The sequence below is a fragment of the Balaenoptera borealis genome, assembly GCF_965194805.1.
Source record: "Balaenoptera borealis genome assembly, chromosome: 10".
In the NCBI taxonomy this organism is placed as follows: domain Eukaryota; kingdom Metazoa; phylum Chordata; class Mammalia; order Artiodactyla; family Balaenopteridae; genus Balaenoptera; species Balaenoptera borealis.
The window spans coordinates 28,467,329-28,495,124 of NC_138874.1; the positions used below are offsets into that span (position 1 = coordinate 28,467,329).

Consider the following 27,796-nt stretch of genomic DNA (forward strand, 5'->3'; position numbering starts at 1 on the left):
AAGGTATCATGGAGCAATGTGCTTACAGGAGCCATGGAGCATTGTGAATGCATAGGCCATGGAGCAATGAAATGACAGGGGTCAAGGAGCATTGTGATGTAAGTTGTCATGGAGCATTGTGATGACAAGTGTCCATGAACATTGTGATGACATGGTTCATGGAGCATTGTGATGACAAGTGCCATGGCGAATTGTGATGACAGGTGTCATGGGGCATTGTGATGACAGTGGTCATGTAGAATTGTAATGAAAGGTATCATGGAGGACTCTGACGACAGGGGCCGTGGAGCACTGTGATGACAGTGGTCATCTAGAATTGTGATGAAATATACCAGGGAGCATTGTGATGACAGGGGTCATGGATCACCGCAATTATAGGGGCCAGGGAGCATTGTGAATACAAAGATCATGGAGCATTGAGATGACAGGGGTCATGGATCATTGTGATGACAAGTGTCCTGGAACCTTGTGATGACACGGTTCATGGAGCATTGTGATGACAAGGTTCTTCAAGCATTGTGATGACACGGGCATGGAGCATTATGATGACAAGAGTTCTGGAGAATTGTGATGAAAAGGGTATGGAGCACTGTGATTACAGGGGACGAGGAGCATTGTGATTACATGGGCAGTGAATATTGTGATGACATGGGTTCATGGAGCACTATGATGACAAGTGTCATGGAACATTGTGATGACAGGGTTCATGGAGCATTGTGATGAGAGGGGCCTTGGAGCATTATGATGATAGGCGTCATGGGGTATTGAGATGAGAGTGGTCATAGAACATTGTGATGAAATGGATCATGGAGCAATGTGATTACAGGGGCCATGGAGCATTTTGAATGCATAGGCCATGGAGCAGTGTGATGACAGGGGTCATGGAGCATTGTGATGACAAGTGTCCTGGACCATTGTGATGACACGGGTCATGGAGCATTGTGATGGCAAGGGCCATGGCGAATTGTGATGACATGTGTCTTGGGGAATTGTGATGACAGTGGTCATCTAGAATTGTGATAAAAGGTATCATGGAGCACTGTGATGACAGGGGCCATGGAGTATTGTAATGACAAGGCCATGGAACATTGTGATGACAAGTATCATGGAGCTTTGTGATGACACGAGCATTCATCATTATGATGACAAGAGGTCTGGAGCATTGTGATGACAAGGGCATGGAGCATTGTGATTACAGGGTCATGGAGCATTGTGATGACAACTGTCATGGAACATTGTGATGACAGGGTTCATGGAGCATTGTGATTAAAGGGGCCATGGAGCATTTTGATGACAAGGGCAGGCGAACATTTTGATTACATTGGTAATGGAGCATTGTGCTGATATGGGCAGGGAACATTGTGAAGACAGGTGTAATGGAACATTGTGATTACAGGGGACATGGAGCATTTTGATGACATGGGCAGGCAACATTGTGATGACAGGTGTCATGGAGCATTGTGATGACAATTGTCATGGAACGTTGTGCTGACAGGGATCATGGACCATTGTGATGAGACGGTCATTGGAGCATTGTGATGACAGGCGTACTGGAGCCTTCTGAGGAAAGGTGTCATGAGTCATTGCGATTACAGCGATCATGGAACATTGTGATGACAGTGGTCATGGAGCATTGTAATGACAGGGGCCATGGAGCATTGTGATGACAGGGGTCATGGGGCATTGTGATGACAGTGGTCATGGAGCATTGTGATGAAAGGGGTCATGGAGCACTGTGATCACAGGGGCCATGTATAATTGTGATGACAAAGGCCATGGAGCATTGTGATGACAGTTGTCATGGAGCATTGTGTTGAAAGGGGCATGGAGCATTGTGACGACAATGGTCATGGAGCATTGTGATGACTGGTATCATGGAGCATTGTTCTGAAAAAGGTCATGGGGCAGTGTAATGACAAGTATCATGGAGGATGTGATGAAAGGAGTCATGGAGCATTGTGATTAAATGGATCATGAGGCATTTTGATGACAAGAGTCATGGAACATTGTGATGACAGGGCTAATGGAGCATTGTGATGACAAGGGCTATGGAGCATTGTGATGACTGGGGTCATGGAGCATTGTGATGAAAGGGGTCATGGATCACTACGATGACATGGGTAATGGAGCATTGTGATGATATGAGCATGGAGCATTGTGATGACAGGGGCCAGGGAGCATTGAGATGACAAGGGCAGGGAAAATTGTGATGACAGCAGTCATGGATCATTGTGATGATACCTGTCATGGAATATTGTGCTGACAGGGGCTATAGAGCATTGTGATGACAGGTGTCATGTGGCATTGTGATGACAATGGTCATAGAGCATGGTGATGACAGGGGTCAAGGAACATTGTGATGAAAGTGGTCATGGAGCATTGTGATGACACGGGCATGGAGCATTATGATGACAAGTGTTCTGGAGCATTGTGATGACAAGGGTATGGAACATTGTGATTACAGGGGACCAGGAGCATTGTGATTACATGGGCAGTGAATATTGTGATGACAGGGGTCATGGAGCACTGTGATGACAAGTGTCATGGAACATTGTGATGACAGGGATCATGGAGCATTGTGATGAGAGGGGCCTTGGAGCATTATGATGATAGGCGTCATGGCGTATTGTGATGAGAGTTGTCATAGAACATTAGAATATTGTGATGAAAGGGATCATGGAGCAATGTGATTACAGGGGCCATGGAGCATTGTGAATGCATAGGCCATGGAGCAATGAAATGACAGGGGTCAAGGAGCATTGTGATGTAAGTTGTCATGGAACATTGTCATGACTATTGTCCATGAACATTGTGATGACATGGTTCATGGAGCATTGTGATGACAAGTGCCATGGCGAATTGTGATGACAGGTGTCATGCGGCATTGTGATGACAGTGGTCATGTAGAATTGTAATGAAAGGTATCATGGAGGACTCTGACGACAGGGGCCGTGGAGCACTGTGATGACAGTGGTCATCTAGAATTGTGATGAAATATACCAGGGAGCATTGTGATGACATGGGTCATGGATCACCGCAATTATAGGGGCCAGGGAGCAATGTGAATACAAAGATCATGGAGCATTGAGATGACAGGGGTCATGGATCATTGTGGTGACAATGGTCCTGGAACCTTGTGATGACACGGTTCATGGAGCATTGTGATGACAAGGTTCTTCAAGCATTGTGATGACACGGGCATGGAGCATTATGATGACAAGAGTTCTGGAGCATTGCGTTGACAAGGGAATGGAGCATTGTGATTACAGGGACCATGGAGGAGAGTGATGACATCTGTCATGGAACATTGTGCTGACAGGGGCCATGGAGCATTGTGATGAGAGGTATAATGTGGCATTGTAATGACAGGGGTCATAGAGCATTGTGATGAAATGGATCATGGAGCAATGTGATTACAGGGACCATGTAGCATTGCGAATGCATAGGCTATGGAGCATTGTGATGACAGGAGTCAAGGAGCATTGTGATGTAAGTGGTCATGGATCATTGTGATGACAAGTGTCCTGGACCATTGTGATGACAGTGGTCATCTAGAATTGTGATAAAAGGTATCATGGAGCACTGTGATGACAGGGGCCATGGAGTATTGTAATGACAAGGCCATGGAACATTGTGATGACAAGTATCATGGAGCTTTGTGATGACACGAGCATTCATCATTATGATGACAAGAGTTCTGGAGCATTGTGATGACAAGGGCATGGAGCATTGTGATTACAGGGTCATGGAGCATTGTGATGACAACTGTCATGGAACATTGGGATGACAGGGTTCATGGAGCATTGTGATTAAAGGGGCCATGGAGCATTTTGATGACAAGGGCAGGCGAACATTTTGATTACATTGGTAATGGAGCATTGTGATGACATGGGCAGGGAACATTGTGAAGACAGGTGTAATGGAACATTGTGATTACAGGGGACATGGAGCATTTTGATGACATGGGCAGGCAACATTGTGATGACAGGTGTCATGGAGCATTGTGATGACAATTGTCATGGAACGTTGTGCTGACAGGGATCACGGAGCATTGTGATGAGACGGTCATTGGAGCATTGTGATGACAGGCGTACTGGAGCCTTCTGAGGAAAGGTGTCATGAGTCATTGTGATTACAGCGATCATGGAACATTGTGATGACAGTGGTCATGGAGCATTGTAATGACAGGGGTCATGGAGCATTGTGATGACAGGGGTCATGGGGCATTGTGATGACAGTGGTCATGGAGCATTGTGATGAAAGGGGTCATGGAGGACTGTGATCACAGGGGCCATGTATAATTGTGATGACAAAGGCCATGGAGCATTGTGATGACAGTTGTCATGGAGCATTGTGTTGAAAGGGGCATGGAGCATTGTGACGACAATGGTCATGGAGCATGGTTATGACTGGTATCATGGAGTATTGTTCTGAAAAAGGTCATGGGGCAGTGTAATGACAAGTATCATGGAGGATGTGGTGAAAGGCGTCATGGAGCATTGTGATTAAATGGATCATGAGGCATTTTGATGACAAGAGTCATGGAACATTGTGATGACAGGGCTAATGGAGCATTGTGATGACAAGGGCTATGGAGCATTGTGATGAATGGGGTCATGGGGCATGGTGATGACAGTGGTCATGGAGCATTGTGATGACAAAGACCACGGAGCATTGTGATGACAGGTGTCATGCAGCATTGTGATGAAAGGGGTCATGGATCACTACGATGACATGGGTAATGGAGCATTGTGATGATACGGGCATGGAGCATTGTGATGACAGGGGTCATGCAGCATTGTGATGACAGGGGCCATGCAGCATTTTGATGACATGGGCATGGAGCATAGTGATGACAAGAGTTCTGGAGCATTTTGATGACAAGGGCATGGATCATTTTGATGACAGGGGCCATGAAGCATTGAGATGACAAGGGAATGGAGCATTGTGATGAAAGCGGTCCTGGAGAATTGTGAGGAAACGGGTCATGGATTATTGTGATGGAAGGGTTCCTGGAGCATTCTGATGACAAGTGCCATGGAGCATTTTAATGAAAGGGGTACTGGAGCATTGTACAGAAATGGTTCATGGATCATCGTGATTACACGGATCATGGAATATTGTGATGACAAGGGTTTCGGAGCATTGCGACGACAGGGGTCATGGAGCATTGTAATAGCAGGGGTGATGGGGCATTATGATGACAGGGGCATGGAGCATTGTGATGACAGAAGTCATAGAATATTGTGATGACAAGGGCCATGGAGCATTGTCATGAAAGGTCTTATCTGGCATTGTGATGAGAGTGGTCATGGAGCATTGTGATAAAAGTTGTCCTGAAGCACTGTTATTACAGGGGCCATGTAGAATTTTGATGACAAAGGCCATGTAGCATTGTGATGACAGGCATCATGGAGCAATTTGATGAAAGTGGTCATGGAGCATTGTGATGAAATGCGCCATGGAACATTGTGAAGACAAGTGTCCTGGAGCATTGTGATGACAAGGGCCATGGCCAATTCTGATGACAGATGTCATGGAGCATTGTGATGACAGTGGTCATCTATCATTATGATGAAAGGTATCACGGAGCACTGTGATGACAGGGGCCATGGAGCATTGTGATGACACGGGCATGGAGCATTATGATGAGAAGTGATCTGGAGCATTGCGATGACAAGGGTATGGAGCATTGTGATTACAGGGGCCAGGGAGCATTGAGATGACAAGGGCAGGGAACATTGTGATGAGAGTGGTCATGGATCATTGTGATGATATCTGTCATGGAACATTGTGCTGACAGGGGCCATAGAGCATTGTGATGACAGGTGTCGTGTGGCCTTGTGATGACAGTGGTCATAGAGCATTGTGATGACAGGGGTCAAGGAGCATTGTGATGAAAGTGGTCATGGAGCACTGTGATGACACGGGCATGGAGCATTATGATGACAAGAGTTCTGGAGCATTGTGATGACAAGGGTATGGAGCATTGTGATTACAGGGGAACAGGAGAATTGTGATTACATGGGCAGTGAATATTGTGATGACAGGGGTCATGGAGCACTGTGATGACTAGTGTCATGGAACATTGTGATGACAGGGATCATGGAGAATTGTGATGAGAGGGGCCTTGGAGCATTATGATGATAGGCGTCATGGGGTATTGTGATGACAGCGGTCTTGGAGCATTGTGATGAAAGGGATCAAGGAGCAATGTGATTACAGGAGCCATGGAGCATTGTGAATGCATAGGCCATGGAGCAATGGAATGACAGGGGTCAAGGAGCATTGTGATGTAAGTTGTCATGGAGCATTGTGATGACTATTGTCCATGAACTTTGTGATGACATGGTTCATGGAGCATTGTGATGACAGGTGTCATGTGGAGTTGTGATGAGAGCGGTCATATAGAATTGTGATGAAAGGTATCAGGGAGGACTCTGATGACAGGGGCCGTGGAGCACTGTGATGACAGTGGTCATCTAGAATTGTGATGAAATATACCAGGGAGCATTGTGATGACAGGGGTCATGGATCACCGCAATTATAGGGGCCATGGAGCATTGTGAATACAAAGATCATGGAGCATTGAGATGACAGGTGTCACGGATCATTGTGATGACAAGGGTCCTGGAACCTTGTGATGACACGGTTCTTGGAGCATTGTGATGAGAAGGTTCTTCAAGCATTGTGATGACACCGGCATGGAGCATTATGATGACAAGAGTTCTGGAGCATTGTGATGACAAGGGTATGGAGCACTATGATTACAGGGGACCAGGAGCATTGTGATTACATGGGCAGTGAATATTGTGATGACAGGAGTCATGGAGCACTGTGATGACTAGTGTCATGGAACATTGTGATGACAGGGATCATGGAGCATTGTGATGAGAAGGGCCTTGGAGCACTATGATGATAGGCGTCATGGGGCATTGTGATGACAGCGGTCTTGGAGCATTGTGATGAAAGGGATCATGGAGCAATGTGCTTCCAGGAGCCATGGAGCATTGTTAATGCATAGGCCATGGAGCAATGAAATGACAGGGGTCAAGGAGCATTGTGATGTAAGATGTCATGGAGCATTGTGATGACAAGTGTCCATGAACATTGTGATGACATGGTTCATGGAGCATTGTGATGACAAGTGCGATGGCGAATTGTGATGACAGGTGTCATGGGGCATTGTGTTGAAAGGGGCATGGAGCATTGTGACGACAATGGTCATGGAGCATTGTGATGACTGGTATCATGGAGCATTGTTCTGAAAAAGGTCATGGGGCAGTGTAATGACAAGTATCATGGAGGATGTGATGAAAGGAGTCATGGAGCATTGTGATTAAATGGATCATGAGGCATTTTGATGACAAGAGAAATGGAACATTGTGATGACAGGGCTAATGGAGCATTGTGATGACAAGGGCTATGGAGCATTGTGATGACAGGTGTCATGCAGCATTGTGATGAAAGGGGTCATGGATCACTACGATGACATGGGGAATGGAGCATTGTGATGATATGGGCATGGAGCATTGTGATAACAGGGGCCAGGGAGCATTGAGATGACAAGAGCAGGGAACATTCTGATGACAGCAGTCATGGATCATTGTGATGATACCTGTCATGGAACATTGTGCTGACAGGGGCTATAGAGCATTGTGATGACAGGTGTCATGTGGCATTGTGATGACAGTGGTCATAGAGCATTGTGATGAAAAGGATCATTGAGCAATGTGATTACAGGTGTCATGTGGCATTGTTATGACAGTGGTCATAGAGCATTGTGATGACAGGGGTCAAGGAGCATTGTGATGAAAGTGATCATGGAGCACTGTGATGACACGGGCATGGAGCATTATGATGACAAGAGTTCTGGAGCATTGTGATGACAAGGGTATGGAGCATTGTGATTACAGGGGAACAGGAGCATTGTGATTACATGGGCAGTGAATATTGTGATGACAGGGGTCATGGAGCACTGTGATGACTAGTGTCATGGAACATTGTGATGACAGGGATCATGGAGAATTGTGATGAGAGGGGCCTTGGAGCATTATGATGATAGGCGTCATGGGGCATTGTGATGACAGCGGTCTTGGAGCATTGTGATGAAAGGGATCATGGAGCAATGTGATTACAGGAGCCATGGAGCATTGTGAATGCATAGGCCATGGAGCAATGAAATGACAGGGGTCAAGGAGCATTGTGATGTAAGTTGTCATGGAGCATTGTGATGACCAGTGTCCATGAACATTGTGATGACATGGTTCATGGAGCATTGTGATGACAAGTGCCATGGCGAATTGTGATGACAGGTGTCATGCGGCATTGTGATGACAGTGGTCATGTAGAATTGTAATGAAAGTTATCATGGAGGACTCTGACGACAGGGGCCGTGGAGCACTGTGATGACAGTGGTCATCTAGAATTGTGATGAAATATACCAGGGAGCATTGTGATGACAGGGGTCATGGATCACCGCAATTATAGGGGCCATGGAGCATTGTGAATACAAAGATCATGGAGCATTGAGATGACAGGGGTCATGGATCATTGTGATGACAAGGGTCCTGGAAACTTGTGATGACACGGTTCATGGAGCATTGTGATGACAAGGTTCTTCAAGCATTGTGATGACACGGGCATGGAGCATTATGATGACAAGAGTTCTGGAGCATTGTGATGAAAAGGGTATGGAGCACTGTGATTACAGGGGACCAGGAGCATTGTGATTACATGGGCAGTGAATATTGTGATGACATGGGTTCATGGAGCACTATGATGACAAGTGTCATGGAACATTGTGATGACAGGGTTCATGGAGCATTGTGATGAGAGGGGCCTTGGAGCATTATGATGATAGGCGTCATGGGGTATTGAGATGAGAGTGGTCATAGAACATTGTGATGAAATGGATCATGGAGCAATGTGATTACAGGGGCCATGGAGCATTTTGAATGCATAGGCCATGGAGCAGTGTGATGACAGGGGTCATGGAGCATTGTGATGACAAGTGTCCTGGACCATTGTGATGACACGGGTCATGGAGCATTGTGATGGCAAGGGCCATGGCGAATTGTGATGACATGTGTCTTGGGGAATTGTGATGACAGTGGTCATCTAGAATTGTGATAAAAGGTATCATGGAGCACTGTGATGACAGGGGCCATGGAGTATTGTAATGACAAGGCCATGGAACATTGTGATGACAAGTATCATGGAGCTTTGTGATGACACGAGCATTCATCATTATGATGACAAGAGGTCTGGAGCATTGTGATGACAAGGGCATGGAGCATTGTGATTACAGGGTCATGGAGCATTGTGATGACAACTGTCATGGAACATTGTGATGACAGGGTTCATGGAGCATTGTGATTAAAGGGGCCATGGAGCATTTTGATGACAAGGGCAGGCGAACATTTTGATTACATTGGTAATGGAGCATTGTGCTGATATGGGCAGGGAACATTGTGAAGACAGGTGTAATGGAACATTGTGATTACAGGGGACATGGAGCATTTTGATGACATGGGCAGGCAACATTGTGATGACAGGTGTCATGGAGCATTCTGATGACAATTGTCATGGAACGTTGTGCTGACAGGGATCATGGACCATTGTGATGAGACGGTCATTGGAGCATTGTGATGACAGGCGTACTGGAGCCTTCTGAGGAAAGGTGTCATGAGTCATTGTGATTACAGCGATCATGAAACATTGTGATGACAGTGGTCATGGAGCATTGTAATGACAGGGGCCATGGAGCATTGTGATGACAGGGGTCATGGGGCATTGTGTTGACAGTGGTCATGGAGCATTGTGATGAAAGGGGTCATGGAGCACTGTGATCACAGGGGCCATGTATAATTGTGATGACAAAGACCATGGAGCATTGTGATGACAGTTGTCATGGAGCATTGTGTTGAAAGGGGCATGGAGCATTGTGACGACAATGGTCATGGAGCATTGTGATGACTGGTATCATGGAGCATTGTTCCGAAAAAGGTCATGGGGCAGTGTAATGACAAGTATCATGGAGGATGTGATGAAAGGAGTCATGGAGCATTGTGATTAAAAGGATCATGAGGCATTTTGATGACAAGAGACATCGAACATTGTGATGACAGGGCTAATGGAGCATTGTGATGACAAGGGCTATGGAGCATTGTGATGACTGGGGTCATGGAGCATTGTGATGAAAGGGGTCATGGATCACTACGATGACATGGGTAATGGAGCATTGTGATGATATGAGCATGGAGCATTGTGATGACATGGTTCATGGAGCATTGTGATGACAAGTGCCATGGCGAATTGTGATGACAGGTGTCATGGGGCATTGTGATGACAGTGGTCATGTAGAATTGTAATGAAAGGTATCATGGAGGACTCTGATGACAGGGGCCATGGATCATTGTGATGAGAGGGGCCTTGGAGTATTATGATGATACGCGTCATGGGGCCTTGTGATAACAGCGGTCTTGGAGCATTGTGATGAAAGGGATCATGGAGCAATGTGATTACAGGGGCCAAGGAGCATTTTGAATGCATAGGCCATGGAGCAGTGTGATGACAGGGGTCATGGGGCATTGTGATGAATGTGGTCATAGTTCATTGTGATGATAAGTGTCCAGGAACATTGTGATGACATGGATCATGGAGCATTGTGATGACAAGGGCCATGGCGAATTGTGATGACAGGTGTCATGGCGCATTGTGATGACAGTGGTCATCTAGAATTGTGATGAAAGGTAACATGGAGCACTGTGATAACAGGGGCCATGGAGCATTGTGATGACAAAGGCCATGGAGCATTTTGATGACAAGTGTCATGGAGCATTGTGATGAGACGGACATGGAGCATTATGATGCCAAGAGTTCTGGAGCATTGTGGTGACAAGGGCATGGAGCATTGTGATGACAAGGGCCATGGCCAATTCTGATGACAGGTGTCATCGGGCATTGTGATGACAGAGGTTATCTAGCATTGTGATGAAAGGTACAATGAATCAATGTGATAACAGGGGCCATGGAGCATTGTGATGATAAAGTCCATGGAGCATATTAATGAAAAGTGTCATGGAGATTTGTGATGAGACGGGCATGGAGCATTATGATGACTAGAGTTCTGGAGCATTGCGTTGACAAGGGAATGGAGCATTGTGATTACAGGGACCATGGAGGATAGTGATGACATCTGTCATGGAATATTGGGCTGACAGGGGCCATGGAGCATTGTGATGACAGGTATAATGTGGCATTGTAATGACAGTGGTCATAGAGCATTGTGATGAAATGGATCATGGAGCAATGTGATTACAGGGACCATGTAGCATTGCGAATGCATAGGCTATGGAGCATTGTGATGACAGGAGTCAAGGAGCATTGTGATGTAAGTGGTCATGGATCATTGTGATGACAAGTGTCCTGCACCATTGTGATGACACGGGTCATGGAGCATTGTGATGGCAAGGGCCATGGCGAATTGTGATGACATGTGTCTTGGGGCATTGTGATGACAGTGGTCATCTAGAATTGTGATAAAAGGTATCATGGAGCACGGTGATGACAGGGGCCATGGAGTATTGTAATGACAAGGCCATGGAACATTGTGATAACAAGTATCATGGAGCTTTGTGATGACACGAGCATTCATCATTATGATGACAAGAGTTCTGGAGCATTGTGATGACAAGGGCATGGAGCATTGTGATTACAGGGTCATGGAGCATTGTGATGACAACTGTCATGGAACATTGTGATGACAGGGTTCATGGAGCATTGTGATTAAAGGGGCCATGGAGCATTTTGATGACAAGGGCAGGCGAACATTTTGATTACATTGGTAATGGAGCATTGTGATGACATGGGCAGGGAACATTGTGAAGACAGGTGTAATGGAACATTGTGATTACAGGGGACATGGAGCATTTTGATGACATGGGCAGGCAACATTGTGATGACAGGTGTCATGGAGCATTGTGATGACAATTGTCATGGAACGTTGTGCTGACAGGGATCATGGAGCATTGTGATGAGACGGTCATTGGAGCATTGTGATGACAGGCGTACTGGAGCCTTCTGAGGAAAGGTGTCATGGGTCATTGTGATTACAGCGATCATGGAACATTGTGATGACAGTGGTCATGGAGCATTGTAATGACAGTGGCCATGGAGCATTGTGATGACAGGGGTCATGGGGCATTGTGATGACAGTGGTCATGGAGCATTGTGATGAAAGGGGTCATGGAGCACTGTGATCACAGGGGCCATGTATAATTGTGATGACAAAGGCCATGGAGCATTGTGATGACAGTTGTCATGGAGCATTGTGTTGAAAGGGGCATGGAGCATTGTGACGACAATGGTCATGGAGCATTGTGATGACTGGTATCATGGAGCATTGTTCTGAAAAAGGTCATGGGGCAGTGTAATGACAAGTATCATGGAGGATGTGTTGAAAGGAGTCATGGATCATTGTGATTAAATGGATCATGAGGCATTTTGATGACAAGAGTCATGGAACATTGTGATGACAGGGCTAATGGAGCATTGTGATGACAAGGGCTATGGAGCATTGTGATGACTGGGGTCATGGAGCATTGTGATGAAAGGGGTCATGGATCACTACGATGACATGGGTAATGGAGCATTGTGATGATATGAGCATGGAACATTGTGATGACAGGGGCCAGGGAGCATTGAGAATGACAAGGGCAGGGAACATTGTGATGACAGCAGTCATGGATCATTGTGATGATACCTGTCATGGAACATTGTGCTGACAGGGGCTATAGAGCATTGTGATGACAGGTGTCATGTGGCATTGTGATGACAGTGGTCATAGAGCATTGTGATGACAGGGGTCAAGGAGCATTGTGATGAAAGTGGTCATGGAGCACTGTGATGACACGGGAATGGAGCATTATGATGACAAGAGTTCTGGAGCATTGTGATGACAAGGGTATGGAGCATTGTGATTACAGGGGACCAGGAGCATTGTGATTACATGGGCAGTGAATATTGTGATGACAGGGGTCATGGAGCACTGTGATGACTAGTGTCATGGAACATTGTGATGACAGGGATCATGGAGCATTGTGATGAGAGGGGCCTTGGAGCATTATGATGATAGGCGTTATGGGGCATTGTGATGACAGCGGTCTTGGAGCATTGTGATGAAAGGGATCATGGAGCAATGTGATTACAGGAGCCATGGAGCATTGTGAATGCATAGGCCATGGAGCAATGGAATGACAGGGGTCAAGGAGCATTGTGATGTAAGTTGTCATGGAGCATTGTGATGACTATTGTCCATGAACATTGTGATGACATGGTTCATGGAGCATTGTGATGACAGGTGTCATGTGGAATTGTGATGAGAGCGGTCATATAGAATTGTGATGAAAGGTATCAGGGAGGACTCTGATGACAGGGGCCGTGGAGCACTGTGATGACAGTGGTCATCTAGAATTGTGATGAAATATACCAGGGAGCATTGTGATGACAGGGGTCATGGATCACCGCAATATAGAGGCCATGGAGCATTGTGAATACAAAGATCATGGAGCATTGAGATGACAGGTGTCACAGATCCTTGTGATGACAAGGGTCCTGGAACCTTGTGATGACACGGTTCATGGAGCATTGTGATGACAAGGTTCTTCAAGCATTGTGATGACACGGGCATGGAGCATTATGATGACAAGAGTTCTGGAGCATTGTGATGACAAGGGTATGGAGCACTATGATTAGAGGGGACCAGGAGCATTGTGATTACATGGGCAGTGAATATTGTGATGACAGGGGTCATGGAGCACTGTGATGACGAGTGTCATGGAACATTGTGATGACAGGAATCATGGAGCATTGTGATGAGAGGGGCCTTAGAGCATTATGATGATAGGCGTCATGGGGCATTGTGATGACAGCGGTCTTGGAGCATTGTGATGAAAGGGATCATGGAGCAATGTGCTTACAGGAGCCATGGAGCATTGTGAATGCATAGGCCATGGAGCAATGAAATGACAGGTGTCAAGGAGCATTGTGATGTAAGTTGTCATGGAGCATTGTGATGACAAGTGTCCATGAACATTGTGATGACATGGTTCATGGAGCATTGTGATGACAAGTGCCATGGCGAATTGTGATGACAGGTGTCATGGGGCATTGTGATGACAGTGGTCATGTAGAATTGTAATGAAAGGTATCATGGAGGACTCTGACGACAGGGGCCGTGAGGCACTGTGATGACAGTGGTCATCTAGAATTGTGATGAAATATACCAGGGAGCACTGTGATGACAGGGGTCATGGATCACCGCAATTATAGGGGCCATGGAGCATTGTGAATACAAAGATCATGGAGCATTGAGATGACAGGGGTCATGGATCATTGTGATGACAAGGGTCCTGGAACCTTGTGATGACACGGTTCATGGAGCATTGTGATGACAAGGTTCTTCAAGCATTGTGATGACACGGGCATGGAGCATTATGATGACAAGAGTTCTGGAGCATTGTGATGAAAAGGGTATGGAGCACTGTGATTACAGGGGACCAGGAGCATTGTGATTACATGGGCAGTGAATATTGTGATGACAGGGGTTCATGGAGCACTGTGATGACAAGTGTCATGGAACATTGTGATGACAGGGTTCATGGAGCATTGTGATGAGACGGGCCTTGGAGCATTATGATGATAGGCGTCATGGGGTATTGTGATGAGAGTGGTCATAGAACATTGTGATGAAAGGGATCATGGAGCAATGTGATTACAGGGGCCATGGAGCATTTTGAATGCATAGGCCATGGAGCAGTGTGATGACAGGGGTCATGGAGCGTTGTGATGAATGTGGTCATAGTTCATTGTGATGATAAGTGTCCAGGAACATTGTGATGACATGGATCATGGAGCATTGTGATGACAAGGGCAGGCGAACATTTTGATTACATTGGTAATGGAGCATTGTGATGACATGGGCAGGGAACATTGTGAAGACAGGTGTAATGGAACATTGTGATTACAGGGGACATGGAGCATTTTGATGACATGGGCAGGCAACATTGTGATGACAGGTGTCATGGAGCATTGTGATGACAATTGTCATGGAACGTTGTGCTGAGAGGGATCATGGAGCATTGTGATGACAATTGTCATGGAACGTTGTGCTGACAGGGATCATGGAGCATTGTGATGAGACGGTCATTGGAGCATTGTGATGACAGGCGTACTGGAGCCTTCTGAGGAAAGGTGTCATGGGTCATTGTGATTACAGCGATCATGGAACATTGTGATGACAGTGGTCATGGAGCATTGTAATGACAGGGGCCATGGAGCATTGTGATGACAGGGGTCATGGGGCATTGTGATGACAGTGGTCATGGAGCATTGTGATGAAAGGGGTCATGGAGCACTGTGATCACAGGGGCCATGTATAATTGTGATGACAAAGGCCATGGAGCATTGTGATGACAGTTGTCATGGAGCATTGTGTTGAAAGGGGCATGGAGCATTGTGACGACAATGGTCATGGAGCATTGTGATGACTGGTATCATGGAGCATTGTTCTGAAAAAGGTCATGGGGCAGTGTAATGACAAGTATCATGGAGGATGTGTTGAAAGGAGTCATGGAGCATTGTGATTAAATGGATCATGAGGCATTTTGATGACAAGAGTCATGGAACATTGTGATGACAGGGCTAATGGAGCATTGTGATGACAAGGGCTATGGAGCATTGTGATGACTGGGGTCATGGAGCATTGTGATGAAAGGGGTCATGGATCACTACGATGACATGGGTAATGGAGCATTGTGATGATATGAGCATGGAACATTGTGATGACAGGGGCCAGGGAGCATTGAGAATGACAAGGGCAGGGAACATTGTGATGACAGCAGTCATGGATCATTGTGATGATACCTGTCATGGAACATTGTGCTGACAGGGGCAATAGAGCATTGTGATGACAGGTGTCATGTGGCATTGTGATGACAGTGGTCATAGAGCATTGTGATGACAGGGGTCAAGGAGCATTGTGATGAAAGTGGTCATGGAGCACTGTGATGACACGGGAATGGAGCATTATGATGACAAGAGTTCTGGAGCATTGTGATGACAAGGGTATGGAGCATTGTGATTACAGGGGACCAGGAGCATTGTGATTACATGGGCAGTGAATATTGTGATGACAGGGGTCATGGAGCACTGTGATGACTAGTGTCATGGAACATTGTGATGACAGGGATCATGGAGCATTGTGATGAGAGGGGCCTTGGAGCATTATGATGATAGGCGTTATGGGGCATTGTGATGACAGCGGTCTTGGAGCATTGTGATGAAAGGGATCATGGAGCAATGTGATTACAGGAGCCATGGAGCATTGTGAATGCATAGGCCATGGAGCAGTGGAATGACAGGGGTCAAGGAGCATTGTGATGTAAGTTGTCATGGAGCATTGTGATGACTATTGTCCATGAACATTGTGATGACATGGTTCATGGAGCATTGTGATGACAGTTGTCATGTGGAATTGTGATGAGAGCGGTCATATAGAATTGTGATGAAAGGTATCAGGGAGGACTCTGATGACAGGGGCCGTGGAGCACTGTGATGACAGTGGTCATCTAGAATTGTGATGAAATATACCAGGGAGCATTGTGATGACAGGGGTCATGGATCACCGCAATATAGAGGCCATGGAGCATTGTGAATACAAAGATCATGGAGCATTGAGATGACAGGTGTCACGGATCATTGTGATGACAAGGGTCCTGGAACCTTGTGATGACACGGTTCATGGAGCATTGTGATGACAAGGTTCTTCAAGCATTGTGATGACACGGGCATGGAGCATTATGATGACAAGAGTTCTGGAGCATTGTGATGACAAGGGTATGGAGCACTATGATTACAGGGGACCAGGAGCATTGTGATTACATGGGCAGTGAATATTGTGATGACAGGGGTCATGGAGCACTGTGATGACGAGTGTCATGGAACATTGTGATGACAGGAATCATGGAGCATTGTGATGAGAGGGGCCTTAGAGCATTATGATGATAGGCGTCATGGGGCATTGTGATGACAGCGGTCTTGGAGCATTGTGATGAAAGGGATCATGGAGCAATGTGCTTACAGGAGCCATGGAGCATTGTGAATGCATAGGCCATGGAGCAATGAAATGACAGGGGTCAAGGAGCATTGTGATGTAAGTTGTCATGGAGCATTGTGATGACAAGTGTCCATGAACATTGTGATGACATGGTTCATGGAGCATTGTGATGACAAGTGCCATGGCGAATTGTGATGACAGGTGTCATGGGGCATTGTGATGACAGTGGTCATGTAGAATTGTAATGAAAGGTATCATGGAGGACTCTGACGACAGGGGCCGTGGAGCACTGTGATGACAGTGGTCATCTAGAATTGTGATGAAATATACCAGGGAGCATTGTGATGACAGGGGTCATGGATCACCGCAATTATAGGGGCCATGGAGCATTGTGAATACAAAGATCATGGAGCATTGAGATGACAGGGGTCATGGATCATTGTGATGACAAGGGTCCTGGAACCTTGTGATGACACGGTTCATGGAGCATTGTGATGACAAGGTTCTTCAAGCATTGTGATGACACGGGCATGGAGCATTATGATGACAAGAGTTCTGGAGCATTGTGATGAAAAGGGTATGGAGCACTGTGATTACAGGGGACCAGGAGCATTGTGATTACATGGGCAGTGAATATTGTGATGACAGGGGTTCATGGAGCACTGTGATGACAAGTGTCATGGAACATTGTGATGACAGGGTTCATGGAGCATTGTGATGAGACGGGCCTTGGAGCATTATGATGATAGGCGTCATGGGGTATTGTGATGAGAGTGGTCATAGAACATTGTGATGAAAGGGATCATGGAGCAATGTGATTACAGGGGCCATGGAGCATTTTGAATGCATAGGCCATGGAGCAGTGTGATGACAGGGGTCATGGAGCGTTGTGATGAATGTGGTCATAGTTCATTGTGATGATAAGTGTCCAGGAACATTGTGATGACATGGATCATGGAGCATTGTGATGACAAGGGCAGGCGAACATTTTGATTACATTGGTAATGGAGCATTGTGATGACATGGGCAGGGAACATTGTGAAGACAGGTGTAATGGAACATTGTGATTACAGGGGACATGGAGCATTTTGATGACATGGGCAGGCAACATTGTGATGACAGGTGTCATGGAGCATTGTGATGACAATTGTCATGGAACGTTGTGCTGACAGGGATCATGGAGCATTGTGATGAGACGGTCATTGGAGCATTGTGATGACAGGCGTACTGGAGCCTTCTGAGGAAAGGTGTCATGGGTCATTGTGATTACAGCGATCATGGAACATTGTGATGACAGTGGTCATGGAGCATTGTAATGACAGGGGCCATGGAGCATTGTGATGACAGGGGTCATGGGGCATTGTGATGACAGTGGTCATGGAGCATTGTGATGAAAGGGGTCATGGAGCACTGTGATCACAGGGGCCATGTATAATTGTGATGACAAAGGCCATGGAGCATTGTGATGACAGTTGTCATGGAGCATTGTGTTGAAAGGGGCATGGAGCATTGTGACGACAATGGTCATGGAGCATTGTGATGACTGGTATCATGGAGCATTGTTCTGAAAAAGGTCATGGGGCAGTGTAATGACAAGTATCATGGAGGATGTGTTGAAAGGAGTCATGGATTTGTGATTAAATGGATCATGAGGCATTTTGATGACAAGAGTCATGGAACATTGTGATGACAGGGCTAATGGAGCATTGTGATGACAAGGGCTATGGAGCATTGTGATGACTGGGGTCATGGAGCATTGTGATGAAAGGGGTCATGGATCACTACGATGACATGGGTAATGGAGCATTGTGATGATATGAGCATGGAACATTGTGATGACAGAGGCCAGGGAGCATTGAGAATGACAAGGGCAGGGAACATTGTGATGACAGCAGTCATGGATCATTGTGATGATACCTGTCATGGAACATTGTGCTGACAGGGGCTATAGAGCATTGTGATGACAGGTGTCATGTGGCATTGTGATGACAGTGGTCATAGAGCATTGTGATGACAGGGGTCAAGGAGCATTGTGATGAAAGTGGTCATGGAGCACTGTGATGACACGGGAATGGAGCATTATGATGACAAGAGTTCTGGAGCATTGTGATGACAAGGGTATGGAGCATTGTGATTACAGGGGACCAGGAGCATTGTGATTACATGGGCAGTGAATATTGTGATGACAGGGGTCATGGAGCACTGTGATGACTAGTGTCATGGAACATTGTGATGACAGGGATCATGGAGCATTGTGATGAGAGGGGCCTTGGAGCATTATGATGATAGGCGTTATGGGGCATTGTGATGACAGCGGTCTTGGAGCATTGTGATGAAAGGGATCATGGAGCAATGTGATTACAGGAGCCATGGAGCATTGTGAATGCATAGGCCATGGAGCAATGGAATGACAGGGGTCAAGGAGCATTGTGATGTAAGTTGTCATGGAGCATTGTGATGACTATTGTCCATGAACATTGTGATGACATGGTTCATGGAGCATTGTGATGACAGTTGTCATGTGGAATTGTGATGAGAGCGGTCATATAGAATTGTGATGAAAGGTATCAGGGAGGACTCTGATGACAGGGGCCGTGGAGCACTGTGATGACAGTGGTCATCTAGAATTGTGATGAAATATACCAGGGAGCATTGTGATGACAGGGGTCATGGATCACCGCAATATAGAGGCCATGGAGCATTGTGAATACAAAGATCATGGAGCATTGAGATGACAGGTGTCACGGATCATTGTGATGACAAGGGTCCTGGAAACTTGTGATTACACGGTTCATGGAGCATTGTGATGACAAGGTTCTTCAAGCATTGTGATGACACGGGCATGGAGCATTATGATGACAAGAGTTCTGGAGCATTGTGATGACAAGGGTATGGAGCACTATGATTACAGGGGACCAGGAGCATTGTGATTACATGGGCAGTGAATATTGTGATGACAGGGGTCATGGAGCACTGTGATGACGAGTGTCATGGAACATTGTGATGACAGGAATCATGGAGCATTGTGATGAGAGGGGCCTTAGAGCATTATGATGATAGGCGTCATGGGGCATTGTGATGACAGCGGTCTTGGAGCATTGTGATGAAAGGGATCATGGAGCAATGTGCTTACAGGAGCCATGGAGCATTGTGAATGCATAGGCCATGGAGCAATGAAATGACAGGGGTCAAGGAGCATTGTGATGTAAGTTGTCATGGAGCATTGTGATGACAAGTGTCCATGAACATTGTGATGACATGGTTCATGGAGCATTGTGATGACAAGTGCCATGGCGAATTGTGATGACAGGTGTCATGGGGCATTGTGATGACAGTGGTCATGTAGAATTGTAATGAAAGGTATCATGGAGGACTCTGACGACAGGGGCCGTGAGGCACTGTGATGACAGTGGTCATCTAGAATTGTGATGAAATATACCAGGGAGCATTGTGATGACAGGGGTCATGGATCACCGCAATTATAGGGGCCATGGAGCATTGTGAATACAAAGATCATGGAGCATTGAGATGACAGGGGTCATGGATCATTGTGATGACAAGGGTCCTGGAACCTTGTGATGACACGGTTCATGGAGCATTGTGATGACAAGGTTCTTCAAGCATTGTGATGACACGGGCATGGAGCATTATGATGACAAGAGTTCTGGAGCATTGTGATGAAAAGGGTATGGAGCACTGTGATTACAGGGGACCAGGAGCATTGTGATTACATGGGCAGTGAATATTGTGATGACAGGGGTTCATGGAGCACTGTGATGACAAGTGTCATGGAACATTGTGATGACAGGGTTCATGGAGCATTGTGATGAGAGGGGCCTTGGAGCATTATGATGATAGGCGTCATGGGGTATTGTGATGAGAGTGGTCATAGAACATTGTGATGAAAGGGATCATGGAGCAATGTGATTACAGGGGCCATGGAGCATTTTGAATGCATAGGCCATGGAGCAGTGTGATGACAGGGGTCATGGAGCGTTGTGATGAATGTGGTCATAGTTCATTGTGATGATAAGTGTCCAGGAACATTGTGATGACATGGATCATGGAGCATTGTGATGACAAGGGCAGGCGAACATTTTGATTACATTGGTAATGGAGCATTGTGATGACATGGGCAGGGAATATTGTGAAGACAGGTGTAATGGAACATTGTGATTACAGGGGACATGGAGCATTTTGATGACATGGGCAGGCAACATTGTGATGACAGGTGTCATGGAGCATTGTGATGACAATTGTCATGGAACGTTGTGCTGAGAGGGATCATGGAGCATTGTGATGACAATTGTCATGGAACGTTGTGCTGACAGGGATCATGGAGCATTGTGATGAGACGGTCATTGGAGCAATGTGATGACAGGCGTACTGGAGCCTTCTGAGGAAAGGTGTCATGGGTCATTGTGATTACAGCGATCATGGAACATTGTGATGACAGTGGTCATGGAGCATTGTAATGACAGGGGCCATGGAGCATTGTGATGACAGGGGTCATGGGGCATTGTGATGACAGTGGTCATGGAGCATTGTGATGAAAGGGGTCATGGAGCACTGTGATCACAGGGGCCATGTATAATTGTGATGACAAAGGCCATGGAGCATTGTGATGACAGTTGTCATGGAGCATTGTGTTGAAAGGGGCATGGAGCATTGTGACGACAATGGTCATGGAGCATTGTGATGACTGGTATCATGGAGCATTGTTCTGAAAAAGGTCATGGGGCAGTGTAATGACAAGTATCATGGAGGATGTGTTGAAAGGAGTCATGGATCATTGTGATTAAATGGATCATGAGGCATTTTGATGACAAGAGTCATGGAACATTGTGATGACAGGGCTAATGGAGCATTGTGATGACAAGGGCTATGGAGCATTGTGATGACTGGGGTCATGGAGCATTGTGATGAAAGGGGTCATGGATCACTACGATGACATGGGTAATGGAGCATTGTGATGATATGAGCATGGAACATTGTGATGACAGGGGCCAGGGAGCATTGAGAATGACAAGGGCAGGGAACATTGTGATGACAGCAGTCATGGATCATTGTGATGATACCTGTCATGGAACATTGTGCTGACAGGGGCAATAGAGCATTGTGATGACAGGTGTCATGTGGCATTGTGATGACAGTGGTCATAGAGCATTGTGATGACAGGGGTCAAGGAGCATTGTGATGAAAGTGGTCATGGAGCACTGTGATGACACGGGAATGGAGAATTATGATGACAAGAGTTCTGGAGCATTGTGATGACAAGGGTATGGAGCATTGTGATTACAGGGGACCAGGAGCATTGTGATTACATGGGCAGTGAATATTGTGATGACAGGGGTCATGGAGCACTGTGATGACTAGTGTCATAGAACATTGTGATGACAGGGATCATGGAGCATTGTGATGAGAGGGGCCTTGGAGCATTATGATGATAGGCGTTATGGGGCATTGTGATGACAGCGGTCTTGGAGCATTGTGATGAAAGGGATCATGGAGCAATGTGATTACAGGAGCCATGGAGCATTGTGAATGCATAGGCCATGGAGCAATGGAATGACAGGGGTCAAGGAGCATTGTGATGTAAGTTGTCATGGAGCATTGTGATGACTATTGTCCATGAACATTGTGATGACATGGTTCATGGAGCATTGTGATGACAGTTGTCATGTGGAATTGTGATGAGAGCGGTCATATAGAATTGTGATGAAAGGTATCAGGGAGGACTCTGATGACAGGGGCCGTGGAGCACTGTGATGACAGTGGTCATCTAGAATTGTGATGAAATATACCAGGGAGCATTGTGATGACAGGGGTCATGGATCACCGCAATATAGAGGCCATGGAGCATTGTGAATACAAAGATCATGGAGCATTGAGATGACAGGTGTCACGGATCATTGTGATGACAAGGGTCCTGGAACCTTGTGATTACACGGTTCATGGAGCATTGTGATGACAAGGTTCTTCAAGCATTGTGATGACACGGGCATGGAGCATTATGATGACAAGAGTTTTGGAGCATTGTGATGACAAGGGTATGGAGCACTATGATTACAGGGGACCAGGAGCATTGTGATTACATGGGCAGTGAATATTGTGATGACAGGGGTCATGGAGCACTGTGATGACGAGTGTCATGGAACATTGTGATGACAGGAATCATGGAGCATTGTGATGAGAGGGGCCTTAGAGCATTATGATGATAGGCGTCATGGGGCATTGTGATGACAGCGGTCTTGGAGCATTGTGATGAAAGGGATCATGGAGCAATGTGCTTACAGGAGCCATGGAGCATTGTGAATGCATAGGCCATGGAGCAATGAAATGACAGGGGTCAAGGAGCATTGTGATGTAAGTTGTCATGGAGCATTGTGATGACAAGTGTCCATGAACATTTTGATGACATGGTTCATGGAGCGTTGTGATGACCACTGCCATGGCGAATTGTGATGACAGGTGTCATGGGGCATTGTGATGACAGTGGTCATGTAGAATTGTAATGAAAGGTATCATGGAGGACTCTGACGACAGGGGCCGTGAGGCACTGTGATGACAGTGGTCATCTAGAATTGTGATGAAATATACCAGGGAGCATTGTGATGACAGGGGTCATGGATCACCGCAATTATAGGGGCCATGGAGCATTGTGAATACAAAGATCATGGAGCATTGAGATGACAGGGGTCATGGATCATTGTGATGACAAGGGTCCTGGAACCTTGTGATGACACGGTTCATGGAGCATTGTGATGACAAGGTTCTTCAAGCATTGTGATGACACGGGCATGGAGCATTATGATGACAAGAGTTCTGGAGCATTGTGATGAAAAGGGTATGGAGCACTGTGATTACAGGGGACCAGGAGCATTGTGATTACATGGGCAGTGAATATTGTGATGACAGGGGTTCATGGAGCACTGTGATGACAAGTGTCATGGAACATTGTGATGACAGGGTTCATGGAGCATTGTGATGAGACGGGCCTTGGAGCATTATGATGATAGGCGTCATGGGGTATTGTGATGAGAGTGGTCATAGAACATTGTGATGAAAGGGATCATGGAGCAATGTGATTACAGGGGCCATGGAGCATTTTGAATGCATAGGCCATGGAGCAGTGTGATGACAGGGGTCATGGAGCGTTGTGATGAATGTGGTCATAGTTCATTGTGATGATAAGTGTCCAGGAACATTGTGATGACATGGATCATGGAGCATTGTGATGACAAGGGCAGGCGAACATTTTGATTACATTGGTAATGGAGCATTGTGATGACATGGGCAGGGAACATTGTGAAGACAGGTGTAATGGAACATTGTGATTACAGGGGACATGGAGCATTTTGATGACATGGGCAGGCAACATTGTGATGACAGGTGTCATGGAGCATTGTGATGACAATTGTCATGGAACGTTGTGCTGAGAGGGATCATGGAGCATTGTGATGACAATTGTCATGGAACGTTGTGCTGACAGGGATCATGGAGCATTGTGATGAGACGGTCATTGGAGCATTGTGATGACAGGCGTACTGGAGCCTTCTGAGGAAAGGTGTCATGGGTCATTGTGATTACAGCGATCATGGAACATTGTGATGACAGTGGTCATGGAGCATTGTAATGACAGGGGCCATGGAGCATTGTGATGACAGGGGTCATGGGGCATTGTGATGACAGTGGTCATGGAGCATTGTGATCAAAGGGGTCATGGAGCACTGTGATCACAGGGGCCATGTATAATTGTGATGACAAAGGCCATGGAGCATTGTGATGACAGTTGTCATGGAGCATTGTGTTGAAAGGGGCATGGAGCATTGTGACGACAATGGTCATGGAGCATTGTGATGACTGGTATCATGGAGCATTGTTCTGAAAAAGGTCATGGGGCAGTGTAATGACAAGTATCATGGAGGATGTGTTGAAAGGAGTCATGGATCATTGTGATTAAATGGATCATGAGGCATTTTGATGACAAGAGTCATGGAACATTGTGATGACAGGGCTAATGGAGCATTGTGATGACAAGGGCTATGGAGCATTGTGATGACTGGGGTCATGGAGCATTGTGATGAAAGGGGTCATGGATCACTACGATGACATGGGTAATGGAGCATTGTGATGATATGAGCATGGAACATTGTGATGACAGGGGCCAGGGAGCATTGAGAATGACAAGGGCAGGGAACATTGTGATGACAGCAGTCATGGATCATTGTGATGATACCTGTCATGGAACATTGTGCTGACAGGGGCAATAGAGCATTGTGATGACAGGTGTCATGTGGCATTGTGATGACAGTGGTCATAGAGCATTGTGATGACAGGGGTCAAGGAGCATTGTGATGAAAGTGGTCATGGAGCACTGTGATGACACGGGAATGGAGCATTATGATGACAAGAGTTCTGGAGCATTGTGATGACAAGGGTATGGAGCATTGTGATTACAGGGGACCAGGAGCATTGTGATTACATGGGCAGTGAATATTGTGATGACAGGGGTCATGGAGCACTGTGATGACTAGTGTCATGGAATATTGTGATGACAGGGATCATGGAGCATTGTGATGAGAGGGGCCTTGGAGCATTATGATGATAGGCGTTATGGGGCATTGTGATGACAGCGGTCTTGGAGCATTGTGATGAAAGGGATCATGGAGCAATGTGATTACAGGAGCCATGGAGCATTGTGAATGCATAGGCCATGGAGCAATGGAATGACAGGGGTCAAGGAGCATTGTGATGTAAGTTGTCATGGAGCATTGTGATGACTATTGTCCATGAACATTGTGATGACATGGTTCATGGAGCATTGTGATGACAGTTGTCATGTGGAATTGTGATGAGAGCGGTCATATAGAATTGTGATGAAAGGTATCAGGGAGGACTCTGATGACAGGGGCCGTGGAGCACTGTGATGACAGTGGTCATCTAGAATTGTGATGAAATATACCAGGGAGCATTGTGATGACAGGGGTCATGGATCACCGCAATATAGAGGCCATGGAGCATTGTGAATACAAAGATCATGGAGCATTGAGATGACAGGTGTCACGGATCATTGTGATGACAAGGGTCCTGGAACCTTGTGATTACACGGTTCATGGAGCATTGTGATGACAAGGTTCTTCAAGCATTGTGATGACCCGGGCATGGAGCATTATGATGACAAGAGTTCTGGAGCATTGTGATGACAAGGGTATGGAGCACTATGATTACAGGGGACCAGGAGCATTGTGATTACATGGGCAGTGAATATTGTGATGACAGGGGTCATGGAGCACTGTGATGACGAGTGTCATGGAACATTGTGATGACAGGAATCATGGAGCATTGTGATGAGAGGGGCCTTAGAGCATTATGATGATAGGCGTCATGGGGCATTGTGATGACAGCGGTCTTGGAGCATTGTGATGAAAGGGATCATGGAGCAATGTGCTTACAGGAGCCATGGAGCATTGTGAATGCATAGGCCATGGAGCAATGAAATGACAGGGGTCAAGGAGCATTGTGATGTAAGTTGTCATGGAGCATTGTGATGACAAGTGTCCATGAACATTGTGATGACATGGTTCATGGAGCATTGTGATGACAAGTGCCATGGCGAATTGTGATGACAGGTGTCATGGGGCATTGTGATGACAGTGGTCATGTAGAATTGTAATGAAAGGTATCATGGAGGACTCTGACGACAGGGGCCGTGAGGCACTGTGATGACAGTGGTCATCTAGAATTGTGATGAAATATACCAGGGAGCATTGTGATGACAGCGGTCATGGATCACCGCAATTATAGGGGCCATGGAGCATTGTGAATACAAAGATCATGGAGCATTGAGATGACAGGGGTCATGGATCATTGTGATGACAAGGGTCCTGGAACCTTGTGATGACACGGTTCATGGAGCATTGTGATGACAAGGTTCTTCAAGCATTGTGATGACACGGGCATGGAGCATTATGATGACAAGAGTTCTGGAGCATTGTGATGAAAAGGGTATGGAGCACTGTGATTACAGGGGACCAGGAGCATTGTGATTACATGGGCAGTGAATATTGTGATGACAGGGGTTCATGGAGCACTGTGATGACAAGTGTCATGGAACATTGTGAGGACAGGGTTCATGGAGCATTGTGATGAGACGGGCCTTGGAGCATTATCATGATAGGCGTCATGGGGTATTGTGATGAGAGTGGTCATAGAACATTGTGATGAAAGGGATCATGGAGCAATGTGATTACAGGGGCCATGGAGCATTTTGAATGCATAGGCCATGGAGCAGTGTTATGACAGGGGTCATGGAGCGTTGTGATGAATGTGGTCATAGTTCATTGTGATGATAAGTGTCCAGGAACATTGTGATGACATGGATCATGGAGCATTGTGAAGACAAGGGCCATGGCGAATTGTGATGACAGGTGTCATGGGGCATTGTGATGACAGTGGTCATCTAGGATTGTGATGAAAGGTAACATGGAGCACTGTGATAACAGGGGCCATGGAGCATTGTGATGACAAAGGCCATGGAGCATTTTGATGACAAGTGTCATGGAGCATTGTGATGAGACGGGCATGGAGCATTATGATGCCCAGAGTTCTGGAGCATTGTGGTGACAAGGGCATGGAGCATTGTGATGACAAGGGCCATGGCCAATTCTGATGACA

General features: G+C 46.3%; 1 long non-coding RNA gene across 7 annotated transcripts in view; it reads left to right on the forward strand.

Annotated features, from left to right (window-relative positions):
• LOC309636271 overlaps positions 1-27,796 on the forward strand; it is an 868,657-nt gene that overhangs the window by 397,243 nt on the left and 443,618 nt on the right. For 2 of the 7 annotated variants that reach the window (XR_014249350.1, XR_014249354.1), the window contains exon 2: positions 23,095-23,169. The exons of the other annotated variants lie outside the window; for them this stretch is intronic. This is a non-coding gene — a long non-coding RNA (uncharacterized lncRNA). The remainder of the gene's footprint in view (positions 1-23,094; positions 23,170-27,796) is intronic. 7 annotated transcript variants of the gene reach the window in all.